At 46.1% G+C, this 23826-nt stretch overlaps 1 protein-coding gene across 2 annotated transcripts in view; it reads right to left on the bottom strand.

Moving 5' to 3' along the window:
- The window catches only part of PDE4B (phosphodiesterase 4B), a 133756-nt gene that overhangs the window by 71041 nt on the left and 38889 nt on the right, over positions 1 to 23826 (bottom strand). The gene's annotated exons all lie outside the window — the stretch shown is intronic.

Here is a 23826-nt window from a genome sequence, read left to right as displayed (position 1 = left end):
AGCTACCTGTGGTGGGTGTTGACAGGAGAGAAAAGTTTCTCTAGACCCGCTTCCTTTGCGGGATGTTTCGATGGGAAGGATGAGTATGCTGAAGAGGAAAAGGAGTCAGCCCTGGAACTCAAYGAGCAGGCAGGAGAGAGCCTTTGAACTACCGGAGATGCTGCCGAGGCCCTCAAGGGCGCTGGGGAAACCTTACACGAACGCTGCCTTCAGCTGGAGCGACAGCAGGGAAAAACCATTTCCCGGGATACAGGGCACCAAACGCCTCGTCTCGGTTAGGGTATGTTCTTAACATATGGTCAGTGGAAGRAAATGTTCCTTTAGCTTGAGAGCGAGCACGCAAACCATTACCCAGCTCCAAGCRTTTAGTGGGAAAGCCTGTCCGGCTTCTTGACTCAGAAAGCCCCCGTGAATGAAAAAAAGGAAGAAATTTTTACACTTGCAAGCATTTTTATGAATCTGCTCTCTGAAGTGCACTTTTTCCTTAACTTTCTACAGACATTTTTCAAAAGTCTTGAAAATGTTCAAAAGTTGTATATAATTTATATCCTAGAGATAGAAAAATACTTATCGTCAACTTTACTATCCAACTATTAAAGACAGGAAAGAGCTCTACTGATAACTTTTACTTATCAGTTCTGCTCTTTGAAAGCATGTCAAATATGCAAGAGATGCTTGCATACGCAAATACGCTTGGTCCACTCTTCCCCAAGCATTGTCATGCTGCAATGCCCAGGCAGCAGCACAGCCCAGCATCACTTCATAGAATCCCAGGGTGGCTGAGGCTGGAAGGCACCTCTAGGGATCATCCATTCCAGCCCCCTGCTCCAGCAGGGACACCCAGAGCTCGGGACACSYGGTCCCATCCAGGCGGGTTGRCAGATCTGCAGAGCAGGAGCCTCCGCAGCCTCCCTGGGCAGCCTGGGCCAGGGCTGGGCACCCTCACAGGGAAGAAGTTCCTCCTCACATGGAGATGGAGCTGCCTGGGCTTCAGCTTGGACCCACTGCCCCTGCTCCTGTCACTGGCCACCACTGAATCTCCATGTATTCTAGCACAAGCCCTACAGTCCTTCCTCTAAGAGCCGCAACTCCAGCTGATTCCACCTGCYATTCTACCCCATGGATAGGTACCGAGCAACTCATCTCTCCTCTTGACAAACCTCACCCACATAACCCACGAGGCTGCAAGAGAAGGGATGTCACGGACCTGCCTTCAYGGGACTCTTCCAGTGTCTGCTCATATGGTGCCTCTCTTCTATGCACTTTTCAACTCTTCATTTGAACTTTCCAAAGATCTCCCCTYATCTCTTACCTACTGGCCCTTCCAGACTTGAGCATTATAAGATTATCCTGGTCAATCTTTTTCTTACACATTATTCTTTTTATTTTTAACATTATCAAATACTACTGCCATTCCACTATTGATTCTGATTTGAAAATTGCTAAAGACAGTTTTTTCTTTTTATTTTTCATTTCCCTTTTTTTGTTTTTTTCRGGGGGGAGTTAATGACTCCCACCTGTGTCTTTCATGGTGGAAGGCATTAATTAAATCTGCAGAATTTCAGACATTTTCTTGACACAATGGTTGCTTACCCATTATCAGACTACCATTTTTTCCTCCACCACTATTCTTAAAATAATGAGCAACTGACAGCCACGAAATGTCAGTGCAGAAAACTGGCAGATCAATCGAGGAAGACTTATGACTACACACACTTGAGTAAGTCTGGCCACCACATCTGACTTCGCATCAACATAGTTAAAACTGTTTTTCAAATAATTTTGAAAAGGGCAAAGCCTCCACCAGTAGGTTGYCCTGGTGTTTTTCTGCTTGCTTTCTCAGTCGGTTGAAAGCTGACTGCTCAGCCACCCTCCTGCTCATTCTTTGGCCAAAGGAAGGGCCAAGACCATCCTCATCCTCCTGCGATTTGCCGCCAGCGGCTGCGCCTGCCCCGCCACTGCTGCCCTTCTGCTCAGCTTTGGGCCCCTGCATTCGTGCTTAAGGACATCAAATACACAGCTATATTTAGGTATCTCCCTGATTTTCCATGAGTTTTTTATAACACAATTTTCTTTCCAGTTTTCATCATATGTTTTCCCCATTGACAGGTTTTCTTTTTCCCACAGAACACAGGAAAGGCACAGAAATTTATATTTTTAATATGCTCCCCACTGCTTGTCTGATGCCGCTCCATCCCCTTCCTCACGTTAGCCAAATTTCAGCCTGTTTCTCTTGCACCTTCTCTCTCAGCTCCCACTATCCCAGCGCTCTCCAACCTTGGTTTCTTAGTGCTTATTTGGTTTGGACCTCAAACTCTGCTTCTTTGCAGCTGCAGGGCTCCATGCCTTGGCCATGAGTACGGTTTCCATGTTCTCTCTATAGGTATTTAAAGGCCAAAATTCCCAGCAATCTCTTTTCCAAAGGACTACAGTAAAAATTTCATTTTTAAGCGTCTTAAACATTCCTCCTTATGCCTGTGGTAAGAATTACAGCTTAATGAAGAAGAGGACATTCCGAAATCGCTCCCACCACTGAATCCATTTCAGTGAAAAGGAGCAAATCATAATTCACTCTGCAAAATAAATAAATGCTACGAATTAGTCCACATCATTGCAAACCCACAGAAATACGCAATCATTTACCATTGTTCTTGATTTGTTTGCATTAAACTTTACTGTATACACAGACAACAAGACCCCGCCAATCTGAAAATGACATGATTTGCTCRAAACCACGGATCTCCACGAACAGCCAGCAAAGCTGTAAGGATAGAACAGCAGGAAGGATGGGCAGTGCTGAGAGTCATTCCCCACGGCTCTTAGAAGCAAAACAGGCTCAGGACCGTGTTCACTGCATATATGAATTTATAAAGTCATAAGCATGGAAGGCAGCAGCTGATCCATCCAGCGAGGAGCAAAGGGATGATCTGACCCTCGTGGCTCTGGGATGACGTATCCCGGCCATCCACCGGAGCTGGATATGGAATAACGGGGCTCCTCCCGTGGGGTGGATGTGCCTGCCCTCCCCTTGGCTGCGGGAAGCTGAGCCCACACGAGGCTGTTGATTGAGAGCCCGTCCATCACGCACGGCCTCGCCAAGAGCACGTTGCCTCTCACAGCTAGCCGTTCCTCCAGGTGCCCCCACAGCTGGAGGCCAACACTCCCTGCTTGTACTTCTCCTTTATATGTGACACGTGGAGGCTCACAGGAAGAGATGCTCACAGCTAAAACAACCCTTTTTTTACAACAGGCAATATTTATAGAATAAATAATTTCTAGTAATTATGTTTAAATTTTTAGTTAAAAAAAAACCCAAAAAACTGTGTGACTACCTTCCTGGCCAAAATGCTAGAAGGAACATAGAGCGTGTCAGAGGAAACAAAACAGCCATTAACCTAAGAGTAAGTGACACACAATAGCGTGCACAATAAAACATGGAGAACACAAGTGTCGCTAATAGAAAAGAAGGATGGCTTGATTGGGGTGCACAGTGCAAGTCCTACCCGCGTTAAAAATAAACCAGACAAATATATTATTGAGGCTGGTACCCAAGTGCTTACATTCATCCAGGCTGTCAATCGCCATGGCAAGATGCATTATAAACAAAATAAAAGCTTATTAAGAGATATAATGTTATTGTGTTCCAAATCCGCGGTAGGTATATGCAATTCTGCCTGGAACAGCTGGTATCAAATGGAGTAAGGGATTAGCTGCAAAATTATAATTAACCTTGTATAAAGTGTTCTGGGCTAACAGAACGAGCTGCCTTTTATTCTACTCAGTAAGACAAGAAGAAACCCAAGAATTAGATTAACAATACAAAGATTTATACTTTAGCAAGACAACTATGAAATGAAATCCTGGCCTCATGGGGCCTTTGACATTAGAGGGCTAGACTTCCAGCCTGCATCCCAATAGGTCCCTAACCAATTTCAGCTTTCTGTGAAACTGGAACAAATAGCAGTGCAAAAGAGAAGGAAAACAATTATCTTCTGGCAAGCAAGGAAAACAGAATCTGCACAGATATTATGTAACTTCTCCAGGAAAACATTTAGGAACAGCCACCATACTCTTTTTATCTGTATAACCTAAAGGGAACAAGCTTGGGGGATGCAGGCATTAATTGAACCCGCCACCAATTATGAAAACAGGTGGGAAATTCTGGAAATCCTGTGGGAAAGTTGTGCTCTGCATCTGCCCCTACTGAGCCTCCTTTGACCATTATTTATTCCCATGGACATACTCCTACCAATGTCACCAAGATGAGAGCCCTTAAAGGCCAAACTAAGTYCAACTTGCCTGTTGGAGAAGAATACCTTTTTTCCTTGTGACAAACCCACAAAAAACAACAGCTCTACTAACATTAGAGCCAATACAGCGTCTGCTGGGGACTATCAAGGATGCTCTTTCTTCCAACCCTACTTGAGGATGTATAAATAAAACAAAACAAAACAAAAAAAAGGTTCACAAATATTCTCCTTCCTTTGGAGAAAGGACTTTGATTAAAGAAAGGGAACTTAAACAGTGGAGGGGTTGGTAGTAGGCTATAGTTTTTCAGACAACACAGACGAGAGATATTGGGAGAACACAGAAAGGAGCTTAGCTGAAAGTCTRTGTAAAAAGAGAGAAAAAAACAATAAAATGATTCTAGTGAAGAAACCTGGAGGCTTTGCAACTCACAGGGTATGCCCTGGAGCTCAATAAATCTACACGAGTCAGATTCAGGCTGGAAATGCTACTTTCACAGCCCCTCTGACATGTCTGACAACACCAGAATATGACTGCAGGGCCAACCGCGAYGGCACTCGGGATGTGTGCTGTCTGCGTAACCATAATCAATCTTTCCGACAATTATTTTCCAGTGTGCCCTATGGTTCAAAAGGACAGATGCCTTTGGAAGGTGACAGGAGGCCTCCCGGCAAGCGCGGACGAGCGAGACGCTCCCGAAGCGACGCGCAGCAGCCACGGGCTCTGCCCGCGGTAACCGCAGGGCTGGCAGCGCAGCGACCGGCAAAGATTTGGGCAGGGACAGGAGGGGGGGGACAATAAAACTACCTGTTTCTGTACCAACAGTGCCAGCAAGGAGGAGAACCTCCATCTGCAGCACATTGTATGCCCTTGCCAGCTTGTTTTGCCAAGGCAAACACACCTTTACGTTAGAGTGCCTTGTACCCCGGGGCGCGGAGCAGGGAAGGGTGGACGGATCAGGACGCGGCCGTGCAGCGGAGGGCACGGCTACAGAGCTGGTACCCGGTGGTCCTTCTCTGGCCTCTCGGCACCAGAATGAGATCTGTGCTCGGCTGGCGTGCATCCATGCAAAGGGTCTCCGAGTAGATTGAGCAGTATTTACAAATAAGTAGTATTTACCAAAAAAAAAGAGTTTTTAACTTCACTCCTATTATCTTACTATACACACTACACTGTTACAGAAATCTCTTTAATGATGTCTCCAACATTCTTCTTAATACCTAAATTAATAGACTTCTTAATAAATCTTTTTGATATCTAAAAAATATCTACCTCTTATGAGCAGGACAGACCTACAAGGAATTTGAAGCAGCCATCCGGCCTCTTCCCCTTCTCCAAGGCAGGATCAACTAAATCCGAACCTTCCTAACTTCACTGCACAAAGGGGCCAGGTCTGCGGGGATGAACTCGCCGCCTCCCCAGGCAGCCTGGTCCAGTTCCTCACCAGCCTTCTGAAAACGCCTTCCTCAGCACCTCTACCCTAACCCACCTTGCTGCAGAACTTGCTATTTCTTGCCCCATCTCCAGCGGACATGGAGGAAAATTTGCATTTCCTGGAACTTTTTACATAATTCAAACAGCAGTTSCTTCTTTTGAACAATTAACCCCGTGTGCTGATCTTTCCTGAGAGGTCATGTTTGCTGAACTACTGACCATTGCTGCCGTTTTCTTTCGGATTCTCTCAAAATCCCTTTCCCGAAGCGACAGCCCTAGGCCGGCCACAATCCCGTTGCTGAAACCTCATCTCCCATCTGCCTGCCCTGCTCAGGACGGGCAAGGTGAGCAGCGCGTTCGAGGCCTGAAAAGCCTCCCTTTCCATTTGTCTTTCAGTCTGACAACTTTGCATTTGGCCATCTCCAGATTTCCAGGACAACTGCCAGGAACATAACTCTGGCTTACTGCTATTCTACGTATTTTAATTAAAAAGCACTTTTAGAATTAGCATCTTACACTGCTTCTTTACATCTACAACTTTTTTTCTTTTTGTAAAATTTCCTAAGAGTAGCATGTGAAAACGCAAGCAATCTGCCAGCCTCCCAGGATGTTCTCCCAGGGTCCTYTAGTGTTATACTCATTTTTCTTGAGACAGAGATTACAAGTGAAAATATTGCCTTGCCAGCCAAATGGAGATATGTATTGCAAGGACGAGAAAATTATTATTGTAACGGATTACAATGCACAAAACAATACGCTTCTGCTGCTGTAGGCAACAGCATCTATCCACTCGGTTGGCCTAATATCACTAATTCGATATAAAGCAACTAGGCTTTCCAACAAAAGTGCAGGCTTTTCAGTGGAAGTATTCTTCAAATGTTGATATCTGTACTCAGACTTGACATGCAGATCATAGCCATGAAATTGGTTAAAAATATTCTAAAATTAATTTAACTATTATAGATGGGAAAATGCATATGGATTAATGAATTACAATTTGTCTTATGAATATTTTCTCACGTAAGCAAGCTGCAAAATGAGTACACGCTATTGTGCTTGCTTATTCAGTAGCATTGCAATTCCTACAAGAAAGCAAGGGTGAATCATCTGAACAGTCATACTTTCCAAGGGACAAAAGAATACGTCGAAAGAATAGATTTCTCATGACTCCGTTTCCAGAGCCCGCCACCATCTCRGCAGCAATGGAAGCTCTGTGCGAGTCTTCAGCGCCGGTCCCTCCGTGGCCGGAGGAGGTGACGTTCACGGGGGTGACATTCCACACCGCCAGCTTCGCGGGCACAGGGAGCAGGCAGCCCTACCTAAAGCACTCGGGAAACTGCGTCGAGGTGAGACTCGCCCAGGCTTCCCCAGCCTGGCAGCCCTGCGGATACTGGCAGCCCAGGGAAGCTCTGAAACAAGGRCCTCCCTCCAGTCACTCTACCACGGGAGCACAAGCATGCAAGATGCCTAGTGTCATCTTCTGTACTCTTGAGCRGCCGTCAGCAGCCAAGGCAAGGCGAGGCGTCTGCATGACGTTAGATTTGCTCCCTATCTTCTCTCATTACACAGGTGAAATAATTCACAGAGGAGGCTGGGGAGGTTCCAATTGCAGTCMTGCCCAACAGAGGTTCTACTGTCTTTTTTCTGCAGTTTCAAATGGAGGTCAACAAACCAGGTACAACTGATGCCCACAAAGCCTGACTACGATAATCAACAGACAAAAGCCTATAAGTACAATTTACTTATAATACTGTATCATTTACACTATTGGAACACACTTAAATTTCATGAGAGACTTCAGTGGCTAACTAGGAACCGCGGCAAGGCAGGATCCCAAGGGAAGCACAGCATGGGGACCGCACGGTGGCTCCACCCGCAGCCGGTTCCACCTGCCGGTGCGGCACGAAGAGCTGCGCTCTGCTGTGCGGCCCTGTTTTTGCAGAGATCATCCATTACACACAGGCACGCAACCACTGCAAGTTTGCACTGGCCACATTTCCACCTATTACTTGGACAAGAACCCTCAAATAATCCTCATTTATACTCCGCCCGGACAGTCCATCAATATTTTCCACGCTACAAAGCTAATGCATTAGACTTGAGGACAACCTAAACTGCGTGACAGATTGTTTTTTAAACTGATATGAAATCATGGCCTCACCAAATCCATTGATGCTCTGTCATGGACTGCAGTTTTAACTCCGGTCTGTTTATACAGAGCTATTTTGAGGATGCAGGAACAACATACAGACACTACACTACCTACCAGCATGAGCCACAGGACTATAGATTACTTATGAGGGGACAAAAGGCCAATTAAAAATAGTAAATGACCTTAAGCAGTGATTGGTGCTAGTAGTGCATTCAGGCCACTGTTTCAATCACAGCACGGCACCCTGCAATGCCAAGAAAACAAGGGATGGATGTAGTTGGAAAAACTGTCAATTTAATCTCTTCTCACAGCTCAGGTTTGTGCTTTGGGATGCCCTTCCGTGGCCTCCTTGGACCACATTTACATGGAGAACTCGGCCCGGCCTCGGACACTCCGGCTGTGGGAGCCCCACATTCACCTTGGGCGAACAACGCAGACCCAAGCGCAACGGGCCGAGGCCGCGCACGCCAAACCAACCAGGCAGCTCAACCAGCTGAGCAAAAGATTATTGCAGAGGAAGGAAAAAAAAAAATATATATATATATATATGAAAAAATGGTTTTATAAGCTAAATAAGCCAACAAGCAGCCTAAAGAACACTGAAAGATAAGGCAATGTTCCCCGTGTTTCTAAAAGACAAATGCAATGCAATATAAATGTGAAGTTGCCGCTTTTGAGCTCAGTTTGCATTCCAATTCCTATCGTTTTACGAGGCACAAAACAGCTAAAGCAGCAGTGAAAGACAGATGCTACGTCTGATTAGAGCGGCAGCTAAATGAATTGTCTGCAGGAAAACACATTAGCCTGCGAGCCGCAAGAACAGCAGGACACTCGGACAAAATTAGATTCTTCAGATAGGTCTGAAACATTCATAAAATTCTCCTGATTATCAATAAAAATTAGTATGAAAGGGACTCTGCAGGCTGTGAAAAACAGACCGAATATTGACAACTGAACTGACAGCATGTGCTGCAGACAAATTAGATGCGTTAGAAAGCAAATCAAAAACGCACATAAAAGGCCCTGTAGGATTAATATCAAGAAAGATTAAAATAAGATGACAGTCATCTTTTATGCATGTTATAGCTAATGCAGTTATAGCAATTGTCAACATTTGTTTCCAGGTATTAATACTGTGAAGTAAAAAACATAATAGTGGTAATAGATTAAAGCATTGCTAGGAATAATGGGATGAAATGAAGAATAAAAACCGAGGCTATTAAGAGGAGCTTGTGGATAGTCAGAATGGTCAGAATATAATTCATGAAAACCTTAAAAATGTGTGAAGTTTGATCCCAATTTGGGGTACCAAGCGTGAGAATTGGCAGGGTTCTCTTTCTGCTAACTTAAATTGAAGGCCCTAAAAGCTTTGCTGTTCTTCAGTACTAAACTCAACACCAAATCTCAACTAGCAGACACCTCCAAAATGTTTAAAAAGGTCTAAAAGGCTGCAATGCTCTGCTGCTCGAGCTATTCCCACCTGAGCACTGAGCAGTCCCTGCTCAGGGGATGCTTGGCCTGAGCAGGCTGACATGTTTTAAACACTAAGAAGTTTTTAATCTTAGTTATTCCTTTCACTGGAGTCATTACCAATATACTTTACTGCCTTCCCAATACAATTATCAGTAGGGACCTTTTCAAAATTTGCAATGATCTTTTCTGCATGCCAAGTAATACAAGTTCAACTACAGCAGCAGCCCAATCTAACTAGAATAAGCTCTGTCAACAATTCATTTAAGAAAGTCAAACAAAAAAGTGTCATCAGTAGCATTTTAATGAATTCCTCCTTTTTAATAGCCTGCTCTAGGAAAGAGTTATTGGTGACAAAATCAACCACAATTATCTCCTCATTTTYATTCTTTTGGAAAAAGTCAAACTCGGAGTCGCTGCAAAGACGAGCACTGCAACATCACAAAGTCCTCCCTGTTRGTTTGCTTGTTTCTGGATCCTAGAATAAGATCTAGATTGAGCAAGCACAATGAAAGCACAAATCACCATAAAGACATATTCAGATTGCCTATCACCCCCCCCCCAAAAAAAAAGCAATTTGTGTCCCAAACGCACAATCGTACCAGGCCCATCAACAAGAAGCTACTTGAAAAAGGTATCTGCCATAGGAAAAGACTTGCTGAAATGCAGAGAAGAGCTCTGAAAACCCTAGTGATCGCTGTTCTTCCTTCTCACCAAAACAAACCCAGCTGTAATTGCTGGAAACAGCTCTCCTTGGAGCAGCCAAGTCTATGCAGTTGTTAGGACCTACGAAACCCCCAGCCCAGGGCTTTCCTGAGGCAGGCAGGCTATCAGATGATGTATCAGATGATCACTTATGCTRTGTAACTTTTACTTTTTATTTTAATGTGACTTTCAGAACAACATACACTGCTTTGAGTTAAATTTGTAACAACATTTTTAAACCCAAAGTTCCCCCAAAAATGTCTATTTAGAAAGAGGAAGCATGTATGCTACAAGGAGCTGTTCTTCGAGCCTCCGTGAAATGCTGCTTTGGCTTGGAAATCCATCGGACTTAATTTCTAAGCTCAGCTTAGAAATTACGCTGCTCTCAGCAGCTCCAGCGTAAAACTGGTATTTTTTTACAGCGTGGTAAAAGCATGTTTTTTAAAGTCTTTTCCTCGAAGCAGAGACAAAAGCTTCCTGAGCACCCAGTTCTGCCCTGCCCTCCTCTCCCCTATGATCCTTAGTGCATGGGAGCTGCTCCCAATCCTGCGACTGGGGCGCCCACCCCGGGACACCGCTCTGCACGGGGCTCGTGTTCCAGAACCCAACAGCGCCGCGGGGCCGGGACAGCCAGGGGCAGCAGGGGGAAGCGGAGCGCGGCCGYGGCGCCCGCCCGCTCTCCTCCTGCTCCGCTCTCCTCCTGCTCCGAGCCCCCGGCCACGCGCCCGCCGGCTACTGAGGCTCTTTGGCCAAGCTCCCACAGGCTGGCTTTTAGGCTGGGCGGTGCATAAATGAGTAGCGCTAAATTATTCATTAGATATTTAACCAAATGCTCCACCAAAATCACAGCACTTGCAAATCTCACAGAAATACATTCTCTTTCTCTTTTTAAAGCACTAAATATAATATTTTTGAAGGTTTCCTTAAGGGACCACTACCATTTTACCTTAAGTGATACTAAGATAAAAGGCAAATTTAATAACCTTCTTCAGTTTCATTTTGTCCTTTTCCTTGAACCATTAGCACAGCTGAAAGCATGAATGTAACTCGGCTTGTTATCTCTGCAAAACCAGCTACATGAGGCAGGGCATTCCCTGCCTCGGGCGATGCCATTCCAGGTTGGTATGAGCCATGGCTGGAGCCCTCCCGCGCGCAGAGCAACGCGGCTCCCGACCCAAGAAACCACCGGCYCTTTCCCCAAGAAACCGCCCTCCATCCAGCCCAGCCGAATGGCCAGACCTGTGGGCTTTGTTACACTGGGAAAAACTGTTCCTGGAGTACTGAAATAATTAGGATTTCTCCTCCTGTGCCTTCATAACATACCACCATGAGAAACAGGGAGTTAGCCAAGGCCTTGGTTTTGAGAGCAAGCTAAACCTAAATTTCTTTAAACAAAGGAAATCTTCAACAGTGAAATGCCATGGTTACTTGTTTCAAAATCAACCACTAAAAAAAAAAAAAATAATTAACCACCTGGGCCGTGAACCTGCACGTTGATTGCTCTGAGAGGGAGAGGGCCCTTAACACGACAGCAGTTTCGAACGTCTAGTCGCTCATCTCAGCCACCACTTGGGTGCTTCAATACGCGGCACTGTGCTCCTGCTGCTGCATGTCTTGACCCACACGCTTCGTCTAGCACCTCCCTGAAACTTGGGAAAATTAGAGAGGTCAGGACAGAGCCCTGAAGCACCTGCTTGAAAAACACAGACTATTTTACACTGTCTTGCCAGAAGACATTGGTATAAAGCAATGGGAAACTACAGGACTGAATTATGAAAATGCTTTCTAATTGAAAAACAAGGTAACCATGTGTCTGTGTTATTATATACTTTCAACTTGTTCATTCAACTTTTGTAATTTCTTCTACATCTATTATTACTCAATAGATCAATGATCTTATTTCATAATATTTTTCAACTTGTATTTTGTGAATTAACATCAGTTTAAGTCCTTTTAATTCATTCTAAATTATTTTATGCAATCATAAAAAATAAAGCCATTTCTCAAATACGCCTCAAGGCTTTTTTTTGAGTGAACACATTACTCTATCAAATATTGCCACTAGTTAATATTGTATGAATCCTAAACAATATAAATATTCTTGGAATATAATAAAGCTACCTATCAGAAAACATTTCTCTCCTACAGAGCAAAATTCAGACATTTTTTAACTTCATTTTATGTAGGGTTTTACTTTCTAAAACTGAAATAAATGAAATTTTAACCCAAAGACCAAAGACTGTTCTCAAAAAAGCTTCACTGCTCTCTTAGCACTGTCAAGTAAGATTCACCTTTGGTTCACAAACGATTGGCCAACGGAAAGCATTAACATACAACTTGATAAAAAATTCCTTCCTCCAGAAGACCTGACAAGTACAAGACAAATGGTAATAATTGTCTGCTGCAGACACGCAGGGAGCTGCGATTGCGAACGCATACGGCAGTGCGGGAGCCTCCTCGGGGACACACAGTAAAAATAGCAAAGCTTGACATTTAGAGGTTCCATTTTTTTTCTCGGGGAAGCAATTTGGAAGAACAGTAGCACAGATTTTCATCGTTCCTTTCTTGCAAGGCAGGGCAAAGCTGCAGGTGCCGGTGACTGAGGAAAGTATTTTTGTTGCAGGTGGAGAAGGTGAGCAAACCTCCTCATGGGTCTGGAGGCAACAGCTCAACCCTACTGTAATTTAGCAAGCAAGAGGGCAGGTGGCTGCATGTCCAAGATGCAAAGAGGCCATACACCAAAGAGGGGTATTTCAAGACCATGTTTGAAAAGATGAGGGCTTCTCATCACAACCACTTTGCTCCCCAGTGTGGGTCTTCTGGCTTTCCAGCCTCCACCATGCACCACCTTTTCCCTTTTGCCCCCCCTGCGTTACTAGCTCAGCGTAACCACCTTTGTTCCATTGCCAACGCGATGCAGAAGAGATCTCTTGACACAGARCCGGTCCTCCTCTATTTTTAAGCACAGGTTTATCTCCATTTTGTAAATACCAGTCAAATTACTTTGTTTTATTTTTTGTCAAGACGTTATTGGCATTTGTCAGCAGCTGCCTTTGAAAGCCAGAATTGCAAAGGTGCTAGCACTGAGGCTCAGAGGGCCACGGCCCTCRGAGCTTCCCTCGGCGTCACCCGGAGCCGCAGGAGCTGAGCATCTCACGGAGGGGCTGCCCTGTGACAACGTGGGACCCCCGGGGCACACCCTCATTAGGGGTACGGCTGCTGAATGTATATGTGCTTTAGGCTAAAGCAGCTCTTGCTCCCTTAGGAGCTGGGGGTGACCGAGATTGGCCGTTACCGTGAGCACAGCTAAGGGATGTAGGTAACCACTGTCCTCCTTGAAAGCTCTTTGCTCCTCACGCCAGCAGCTACAGAAACRCTCTGTGCAGAAGGCAAACCCGGAGCAGCTCCGAGGGCCGCGGTCCACAGCTCTGCAGAAGTCACAGCTCAGGAAACTGAAACGCTCCAACTACCCTGTCATTAGCTGGCCTTGAACAAGATGGGTAAAGTTGAAGTACGTAGATGGACTTAGCYGGGTGTTAGAAGGTGATTAAATCCYGTATTAGCACATTAAATTCATAAGGGAATAAACCCTTATGACTACGGAGCTACACCCCTACACTCTCACCCTAGGGATCCAAGAAAGACACTGTGATGCTGGCATTACCAACGGTGCCAGCAGCTTTGCTGGAAAACAGGGTGGAAGAGCTAGAGCCGGCCTAGTCTTCCTCCCTTGCTGGGGTACAGGCCCTTGCTGCAGTCACCAGGGTCAAAATATCCCAGCAGATCATTGCTCCACAGCCCTGCCAGCACCAAGCTGCTCCTCCACTGCAGCACCTTCCTGGGATAAGGCCAGAGGCAAAGCCATGAGCAGAGCGAGTCACCTCAGCAGCAACAAGGAGGGAAGGCAGCGCGGCTGGCGAGACACTGCGACCAGGTAAGCCCGGCCTAGCAGCCAGGACGGGGCACGAACACAGCTCACGAGGCCTCCCGTGCCACCAAGGGCACGCACAGAGAAGGTGCCAAGAACTACGTATTCAGAGACCAAGTTGCACACACAGTGAAAGTGCTCCTCGTAACAACCGAGTACTCACAAGACACAAGCATCCCTGGAGTTACTTGCTCCATCCTTTTACACGAGTATTCTGATTTCCTGCCCACGTAGCTTTCCTGAAGGGGCAARGGAGCTGGGCGGCTCTGGAAGGAGCACTGGAAGCAGCTCCCCGGGCTGGTCTCCCACGCGTGCGTGCAGCCCTGCCGCAGGCCTCCTCCTCGCCGTGCCAGCCTCGCAGGGCATGCCATGCCATCCATCCTGCAGCAGGGAGGTGTCTCCATCTGTGGTGCACACGAACAGCTTGATTTCATGACAGAGAGGAAGCGCTGCTCTAACTCAGCCTTCTCATGCTGATGGCCATTGCACTGCCATTTCTCTTCCCTGAGAGCTGCAATACGGGCAGACTTTGATGGAAATTTGAACACGTTTCCAGGTTGTGAGGGAAGGGAATCCCACAGACTAATATATGCCCAGATGAGTAAAATCTAATAAACTGAGGTTATCTGAAGCTGTAAACAAGAGATGCAAATGTAGACACAAATATGTAACTGAAATTACATAATCTACCTTGTGCCTGCAGCACAGTCATAGGAAAACAACAGCAATCTACATCTCGACACTGTTGTGCAGACTAGGAATTCCAAATGTTGGAATAAACGCCTGCAGGTAGCAGCAGCACTGAACGGCCACAAGCAGCTGCTTACGTAAGGCTCCACCGCACACCTTCCCTTAAGCACATACTTCTGCCTGAGCACAGCACCCGAGGYTCCTGCACTTCAAACCAAATGATACTGCTATGAAAATTAATAGGAACCTGATTTTTCTAGATCACATTCGAGTTTTGGAAGATGTGACAGTTGGTAGAGCTTTTCAGGGTTTTCACACTGTGAGCATTGCYGATTTTCTCAGAAGTTTTGCGGTGCTGCATGTAGCATCAGAACGTGGATCTGCTCCATTCCCCCTCCTTGGCTAGGTAAATTAGTCCCCACTCTATCTTGAACATCCAAACACTAAGTGTCTGCATACATGTTTGCGAGTCAATGGGGAAGATGCTCAATTCTCTCAAAAACTGGTTCAAGAAAGGCCTTGAAAGCCACCACTGAAAGCCAGGCTGCCCCTCACCTGGCTCCCACGTGCTGGCACTTCAGAGAAGGGGACAGCCGTGTTGTGAGCCACGTGGAGGGGAGCACAACCTGCTGCAGATACAAGGAATAATGAAGCAGGCCCTCACCTGAGAGAAAAGGACAAAACTTCCTCTAAAACTTCCTAAAACTAAATACAAAGGCAGCATTTCAGAAGTGATGGTCAGAATCAGAAGATTAAGAAAAAGTCCTGATCACGCCTTCAAACTCCTACCTCTATTAATTGCTTTGGTCTTCGTTAATCCCTGCAACTGGCTTTTGTATCAGTAACCACCAATGGACGTTCTGGCACACACAATCACCTGATGGATGGGGCCTGAACCAAGTGGGACTGATGCTGTGAGTGACCTGGACAAGTTTCCTGTAGCATGAGCCCCTCGCCCAACTCCTCCTCTCCCATTCTCACTGCSTTTCCTCTCTGTGTTCCTCATCATCATCTTCCTTCCTCATCCCTCTCAGAAGGAAAAAAAACACAACCCTAGGAGAAGAACGAGAAGAGACGCCATCACCCTGCTCATTTTAGTAAGGCTTTTCCCTCCATTTTGTTTGTCTTCTATGCTTAAAAAAGAAAAACACTGCGGTATACAGCAACCAACAACACAGAATTTCCATCCTAACTGAATGACTGGGACTAATACAAATTCATTTTAAACAATAACACAGTCTGAGTTGGAATAATGTTCCAAGGAACATAAAAGACAGATCTGAAAATTCATGTGAACCTGCAAGAACTACATGTCTTCTGGTTCGGAGCTTCTTTAGCCCTCCTTTCTGCGGCATGAGCTCCAGAAGGTACCGCTCACCCAAGGCTCAGATCCTACAATTGCCTTGGTAATAATGAATCCAATAAAGGAGAGGAGCTAATTTTACATAATTGTTATGAAAGGAAACTTTTCCTCTAACTAATGAAGTTGTCCATCATTATGCAATTACTACCTGCATATGTACCATGTCAGCAGGGTTCATTAATGTTTTCTGAAGTGAAGTAATAGCACAAGATGTTTCTCCAATTTACAGGGAGAGCTCTCTACATTTATATATTTTATACATATATATATATATTTAAGAGAAAAAAGGAAGGAGCAAATATTCAATTACAAACTGCATTCAGCACATTTCAAGACCATATTGCAAATGCTATAAGATGATGGTAGAACCTAAATGCCAATACCATAAAAGGAGACAACAGAAAAACCTAAATGCTAAATCAATAAAGGAGGTAATTCATTAAGGCTTTTATGTTGTGCTCACATGGCCTTTGACAACCCRCATCAGAATAAAAGCTGCCCCTAAGCCAGGAAAAAAAATCAACTGATTTCTATTTTCTTTTACTGATTTTAAAAAATAAATAAATAATGAACTTTTCCATATGTTTCCTTTCAGAAGGTACAATTTGCTTGCTTCTCCATTCCAATATCTACATAGCTATGTCAGCAATCAGAAAAGTACTCCAAGAAGACTTYATTACCAAGACAAATTTGCAGTGAAATGCATCTATTCAGTACTATATTATAGGTCCCAATGCATACCTGCTGAACATTTGTAACCAGAACAAAAATTCCCTTTGCTGAGGTCTGCATCGTGACGTACATTTACTATATATAATGGCACAGTAAGAAACCATTATCACAACCAAACCAACCCGTRGAAGGCTGGATACGTGCAACTACTAGAAATGCAACAAAACCTCTGTCTTGGCACGAGTTCACAATGATTCCGGGCAAAGTGATAAAATGGTTCACATTTAATTCCATTAATTGCCATACAGTTATTTTGCCTTGCTAATATTAAAATCTACTGTGGAGAAAGCTGCAATAAACTGATCTATCATAACAAAAAGCAACTTGTGGGCTTAGAGAAAAAGCCAAAGGCCGCTGCAGCGGGTTACATTAAGCCCTTGGAGGGTAAGGGCTTCTAGTGAAGGTGGGCAACCCGATTCCACGCAGAGCTCAGGTTCTGGCCAGTTCCTCCAGACGCAGGTTCTGGCCGGCAGCAAAGACCCCAGTTTGCTAACACAGCAGACTACTGTGCAAAGCAGTCCCCGCATCAGCGCGTGTTTGTGCCGGCGGCAGCCAAGGCGGCTGGCGGCCGCAGCGAGGAGGCCGCAGCGAGGAGGCCGCTCCGCACTGCTTGCGGCCTGCCACGGTCCCCGGGCCGCCTCCCAGCCTGCGGCCTCCAAGGGAGGAAAGCCCGTGTGCATCCACAGCTCCGAGGAGCTGGGAAGCAGTTGCCTCCCGCTCTCATGTTGTCTGTGACACCAAAGACTTGGAACTGTGGATCCCGGGTCCCTCGGCGCCGCTGCCTCCTCCTCCTCCTGCCTTCCCTCCCTTCCTCCTGCTCCCCTCATCACTCTCCCAAGGCTGCACATTGTCAGGCTCCTTATTTCAAGTTCTTCTCACATGTTGGGGGATTAGTTTATTGGAGAAAAAAGTCAGAAACCATAGCAATCTGGGTGAAACCTGTCTGGCTGCTACTTAACCCCAGSGTGCGAGTGGTGCAAACATCTCCAGCGTGAGCATACAGCACAGCACAGCACACCCCGCGGCAGGCATAGATTCATCGTGAGATACTAGCACATCCATCAACTGCTCTGTCCCATGCAAATAAGYTTTTGCTTGTTTGTTTGTTTTTTAACCATAAAATGAAATCAAGCAACAAGTTGCTTTTTCTCCACAATCTTGGTCCTGTACCATGACTTAAAACCTGCTCTACCCCGAGCGGTACCTACTTTTAGAGGGAAGAGGAAAAAAAACCTTGAGAAAGTTGAAATTGGTTCTCAAGTTTTTCTTTCAGCACTACCCAGAGGCAAAAGATTTATCTGAAAGAGAGATTTAATCTATGCATCAWTTTTTTGGAAAGCAAAACAGTATTTCATACTAATAACTTTTGGACAGGCAGCTATGACAACTTTTTTACCCCCAAATTCTGTCAGCTGTTCTTGTACCAGTCTCATACCGAGCATGTCCCAGAAATGTCTGATATTTTCTCAGCTCTGACCCGGCCTTGCGCTAGGAGGGAAGCTGGTCCCGCTAAGCAGAGCTCCGGTCACTAAGCTCGAGGCTTCCAGCCCAGCCCTCCCCACCACGGCACAATGACAGCCTGGATCCAAACGCTTCCGTCACAGGCTACAAACCCCAACTCTTGCTGAGTGCCAGAGCACCCTGGAGCCGGGTTTGGTTGCCTGTTTGCACTGCGTGTCTCCCACACAGCCACCCAGCGCTCCACCACACACAGCCGCTCGACTGCAATGCTCRCAGGAGCCTCCTCTTCTTCCCCAGGCCTCGTGGGCTTGCAAACCTGCTCACCCCAGCGTCAGCATCGCATCTTCCATGCATTTTTTTTGCATCTTGCAAAACCCTCATCCCTATTTCAACCCAAGCCCAATTTTGGCACTGCGAAACTCTCATATGGGGATCGTTAGCGAACGTCCTGTCGATACGCCCGGACTCAGCTGAAGCAACCAGGGTGCAGCCATCCTATTTGCTAAGGGAAGGTAACCCAAGCGAAACAGAGCCTCATTTAGGAGAGTCATCTGTGGTGATTCAGAAACAACAAAAAGCTGCAAGGAAGAAGAAAGGAGAACGCCTGGATCTGCAGGAAGCCGCTCCACGCTGCATAGCTGATGTGGCAGACATCTATGCACGACCAGCCTGCACTGGCAAGCGTCTCAAACGCTAAAGAGAAGCTATTCTCACTGGAGACACCCAGCACAAAAATAAATCTGTAGATGCTACCACRAGGGCTAGTTTCCATAGTGTCATACACAGATGAAATAGGAAAATATTGACTTAAGAGGCTAGGCTTATGGCCGAGTCAGAGGCCATTCTGCAAGGGTCTCAAATGAGGACTGCAGTAAATCACGTAACCTCCCTCAATCTATATTCCTCAGATCAGCACACTCGAAACATTAATAATTTATTCTGGAATGTATCCCTAGAGGTAGAATAAGCTTTCTAAAGGAAGCCACTGCCTTATAGGTGTATTCCAGGAGTCATCAAAAATCATTAGGAAAGGTCATACATTGATGCAAATCAGCATTATCTGTGATGCTGTAGACACCTGTAATCTCAAAATAGACACTCAGTCCCTTTCTCCCATTTCATGAGAGGAGGAGGTACATGAGCAGTAGCATGTATATACACCTATATATATATATACACACACACAAACACCTACACTTGCTTATTTCTGCAAGAGCAGATCCACTCTCTCTGAGGAATGCCTGAGCCCACCAAAATCAAACCATCACTGATAGCACAAGCTCGATATCAAGCTTGGTTGGAATCTTTGATAGCTGGTAAATACTTTAACACTATGTTGAAAGCTTGTTTTCCCACATTAAGTGCTTGGGAGATGAAAGAGGTTTCCCCTTTCTGTCCTCTCCCATCACAGACAGGGTTTAACGACATACATACATATGCACRTACGTATCTATACACCTACATATACAGCCAGAACAAATGTAAAGGTCATGCTGCTGGTCTTTTCCTTGCTTGCACTTATTTTGGTTACTCAGAAAGCTCTTCCCTCCCCACCTGCACATCTTCTGCATGTGTGCTGGGCAACTTTTAGGGGGACAAGCAGGAGACTGTATAAAGCGTAGATTATCCCCTACATTTTTTCCTCTTTTTTCCTCCCTCCCACCTTTTTCTATTTCTTCATACTTTGGGCTATCASGTCAGTTTTTCTCCTCAGTGTTTCAGGAGATAATACCAAAGTATTGGACGTGGCCAGCAGGAGAGAGAGCTCAATGAATTCAGAAGCAGAAGGTCCCTCTGATTCCTCCAAGAGGAAGGAGCAAAGCCCGAAATCCAGGCCCCATCCACACCCAGTGRGAAGCACAGCAAGTTGGTTAAGGGAAGGAAGACAAACACACTCTTCAATGCAGAAACCAAGAAAGCATACACTGTGCAAAGCACACAGCAATCTCCAAAACATGGTCCCCAAATTATTCCATACTATATTTTCAGGGTGACAGGTTACGCTGAGACTCAGCAGCTTGGTCTCATCAGCAAAGATCAGTTCCCAAATCAGACCCATCAGATGCCACCCACCGTGCAGGACTCGTGTGGCAGGGGCCATGGCCATTCGCAGGCAGCTGGATCCGTCCCCGCTCCCGGGATGTGCTACGGCCTCGACCTGCCTCCCCTCTCAGGAGGGTTCCCAGGAGACAGAGGACACCAGAGCGGGGCCCTGCCCTGCACGTGGATGCAGCCAGGCCTGGAGCTGAAGGGGATCGGGTCGAGCTGCAGCCGTTCTCGCCCYCTGCTCCCGTGGGCCTGTTCATCGCAGCCCAGCACGGGCATCCGACCAGGGACTCGGCTCTTACAAACACTCCCTGTCTCAGCAACCCAGGCAGTCACCCAAAGCTGCGTTTCCTCGAGTGCCATCTCCACGTTKGGGCCATCAAGTCTTTCCTATTTGCTTCCAAGCACGGGCAATGAGGAGAAACCCAAGCCCTGTGTGGAGGCTCTTGATGCCTTTCATGAGCCCACAGCAGATTTTGCTACTTCAAGTAATTAAACAGAGCAGTTGTTGTTCGCAAGGCTTGGAAAGCTCAAATGCTACCCCTCTGACTGGCTTTAAATTTAAATTGCTAAGTCTCAGCATTGAAAATTATTTTGCAATGAAAACAGATCGTGTTTTCAAAAAATTAAGGCCAGCATATGATGTACATTTTAAGGTATATTTTAAAAAGTCAATCTGCATCTCTATTTCAATCCTTTCGAAAGATAACCAAAAGACAAAATCAGAGCAAGATTTCCAGCACACCATTTCTGTTCTGTATTGTATTTTCTTTATACAATAAAGAACAGACATAAAGAAAAAAAAAAGCCTAAAGCCACTAAAAATATGAGATCTAAATGCAAAAATAACTTTAAAAAAAAAGCTTGGCCAAGAAGAGTCAGCAAACACCATCTCCTAGAAATTGCTTCATTAAAATGCTAGTGCTCATCACATACCACAACTGATGACTGACTAGACATCAAGAAAAGGAGCAAGCGAGCTGGGTTGTATAAATGTTATTGAAATACTGTTGATAATCTTGGGGATAAATATTTAAATGAAGCTGTATCACAAGCAGCAGAGCGCAGAGAGTAGCGACGATCATCCCGAAGCCGCAGAGAGCCTTGCCAGGCTCTGCCGACCCTGCCTCGGGTGCGAGCCCAACACAGCAGAGCTGCTTCCCGAGAGGGAAAGGGCAGACCTACGGAAACAGAGAGCCCCGTTTTTGGGGAGCTTTTCTGCTTTGTGAGTTTTGGYGAGTTCCTGGGGGCTGGTGCTGCAGCTCAGCCCCGAGCCCGCACACCTCGGGACGTGATGCAGGTGCTTCTGGCCTGCAGCTCAGCCCCGTGCCCGCCAACGACAGCGGCCGCTTCCTGCCCGCTACCGTCTGCTCGCTCCTCGCGAAGCCTCTCGAACACACGCGAGGCATGGGGAGGTACCGTGCAGGAAGCCCCAGGAATCGGCATCGGGAAGCCAAAAGCCGGAGGCAAGGGAAGGAGGCTCGCGCATTCCAGTGGAGAGAGCAGCCAGCAGGCGGTGGGGGTTTTGCACTGATAATCTAGAGGAATGAGACACTGGAAGATTACACGGAACAAACCACGCCGCAAAGCGCTCGGGTCACAGCAGGAGGGAGCAGCTTCGCAGGCGCCTGCAGGCAGCAGTGCTCACTGTGGTCAGCTATTATCATAAAAACTGGATCCTGAAGAAAAGGCAATTCTTTTCTTATGTGAAGAAAATACRACGACTTCTCTCCTCTGAATATTTCTTATTTTCTTTTAATTCTGAAAAAATATTTTTTGTTTGTTTGGAGTAAGAGCTGATGACTGGATATTGAAGACGGCTGGAGGTAACAGATTTTGTCTGTTTCGCAGTTTTTGCATAATCAAGCAAAAGTAAAAGTAATAACTGAAATTGCATGTAGCTGTAAGAGAAGGAAAATGCCTCRGGAAGGCAATTAAAGACGCAAGGAAAGAAGAGCGGGGAAGGCAGAGAAAACCAAAAATACAGGTCACAGTCGGGAGCAGAATTGAAGCTCCGTGAAGCAGCAAGATTAGCAACGACGACACGGCTGGTGAGAGATGGTGATTTAYGGTGTCGCGGCCCCTCAGACTCAGGCAGTTTACTGTTCCTGACACTCGAAAACATACATATTAAACAGTATGCAACAGTATAGATTTATTCCTTTGCTATTACCTGTACAGCCAATATCTCAAGGTATTTACTTCTCAGAGGTAATTCCTTTGCTATCCAGATGCTACTTCCTAGCTCAACACCAAAGCACAGCACCTCACGGCCACGGAATTGTGCAGCGTATGGAAGCATCGCTGATGCCAAACAATCAATTATTTAATACAAATATGCAAATTGAGGTATCCTGCTGGAAGTGCAGCACTGACAACGCACATGCCTCACAGGCGTGCAGACCTGCTCAGGAAGTGCTGTGTCACCTCTAAGCAGTTCAAGTCGCACCGTGTTTCGTAACGGGTTGGAGAAAGGGAACCCGTCTCGCCCGCTGTGTGCCTGGGCAGTGTCAGACACGCACACGGGCTCGCACAGGTTCAAAACCTCGCCCACAGGGGCCATTTCTTCATTTCTAAGACAGCGTCAGGTCCTACCTAAGGTTTAAACATAACCACTTGATTCTGAAAAATTACAAAATTGAAAAAGTGGGATAGACTCCCACTCAGAATGAAGCAGGAGCAATCCCGCTTGCCTTAGGGCTTGCCCTGAGGAGCGGGTGTTACAAACACCCCAGTCATATTTAACCAAGCAACCCGGAGAGGTGGTGGGAGCCTGACCACATCCTGCTCCCCAGGAGCAGCGGCCCGGCCGGACACGGCTCCCTGCGCACGCGGGGCCAGACGGGCAGCACCCCAGCTCCCCGCTGCCTTAGTGCTGCGAGAGGGGCACGTCCTCGAGGGAGGGCATGGGTGCAAACCGGGCGCTCCTGCCCATAACCTCCTATAAGAGCAGCCCGAGGCCGGGCTACCACCCATCCGGGCCGGGCCGTTACCGTCACTGCCTGCACTGCAGAGGGCAGAAAGATGGAGGGATTCTATAATTACAATTTGTACTGAACACTGGTAAGTCACAAAGGCATCACAAATTGTATTCAAAAAGGAATGATCATTTATCCCAGTTTCACCCAGTTCACTGGCATCAAATGTGTCTCTTTTCTCCCTTTTCTTTTTCTCTTACTGATTAACAGCACGTAACAACCGTGAGAGCTACTAATCCACTCTAAACCAGCACCAAAGACTCTGTACTTTGCTTCAGAAGTAAATACAGCTTTGATATTTTTCAGCATGACTCAAACCATTTAAAAATATTGTTCTATAATGGGTATTCAGATACCCCAAAACATCTGGTCCATGCATGTATCAAACGGGATATCCTCATCCTCCTGCTCTCTCTAATTCAACCCAATTCAAATGTGAGGGTCATTACTATGGCTACATATGAGCATGTTTTAAAAATACGCATGTTATTAAAACTTTGGGGTTTATTTCTCATAGTCAACTAGTGCATATTAATAGATTTTAAAGGTACCCTGTACATGGCACACAGTGCAAATTTAGGAAATGAACCCCTCAGGGTCTCCTGGATTTTCCTGAGCT

Source organism: Nothoprocta perdicaria, unplaced genomic scaffold (assembly GCF_003342845.1).
Source record: "Nothoprocta perdicaria isolate Ctin4 unplaced genomic scaffold, notPer1 scaffold_191, whole genome shotgun sequence".
In the NCBI taxonomy this organism is placed as follows: Eukaryota; Metazoa; Chordata; class Aves; order Tinamiformes; family Tinamidae; genus Nothoprocta; species Nothoprocta perdicaria.
This window is presented reverse-complemented; position numbering and strand designations above follow the sequence as displayed.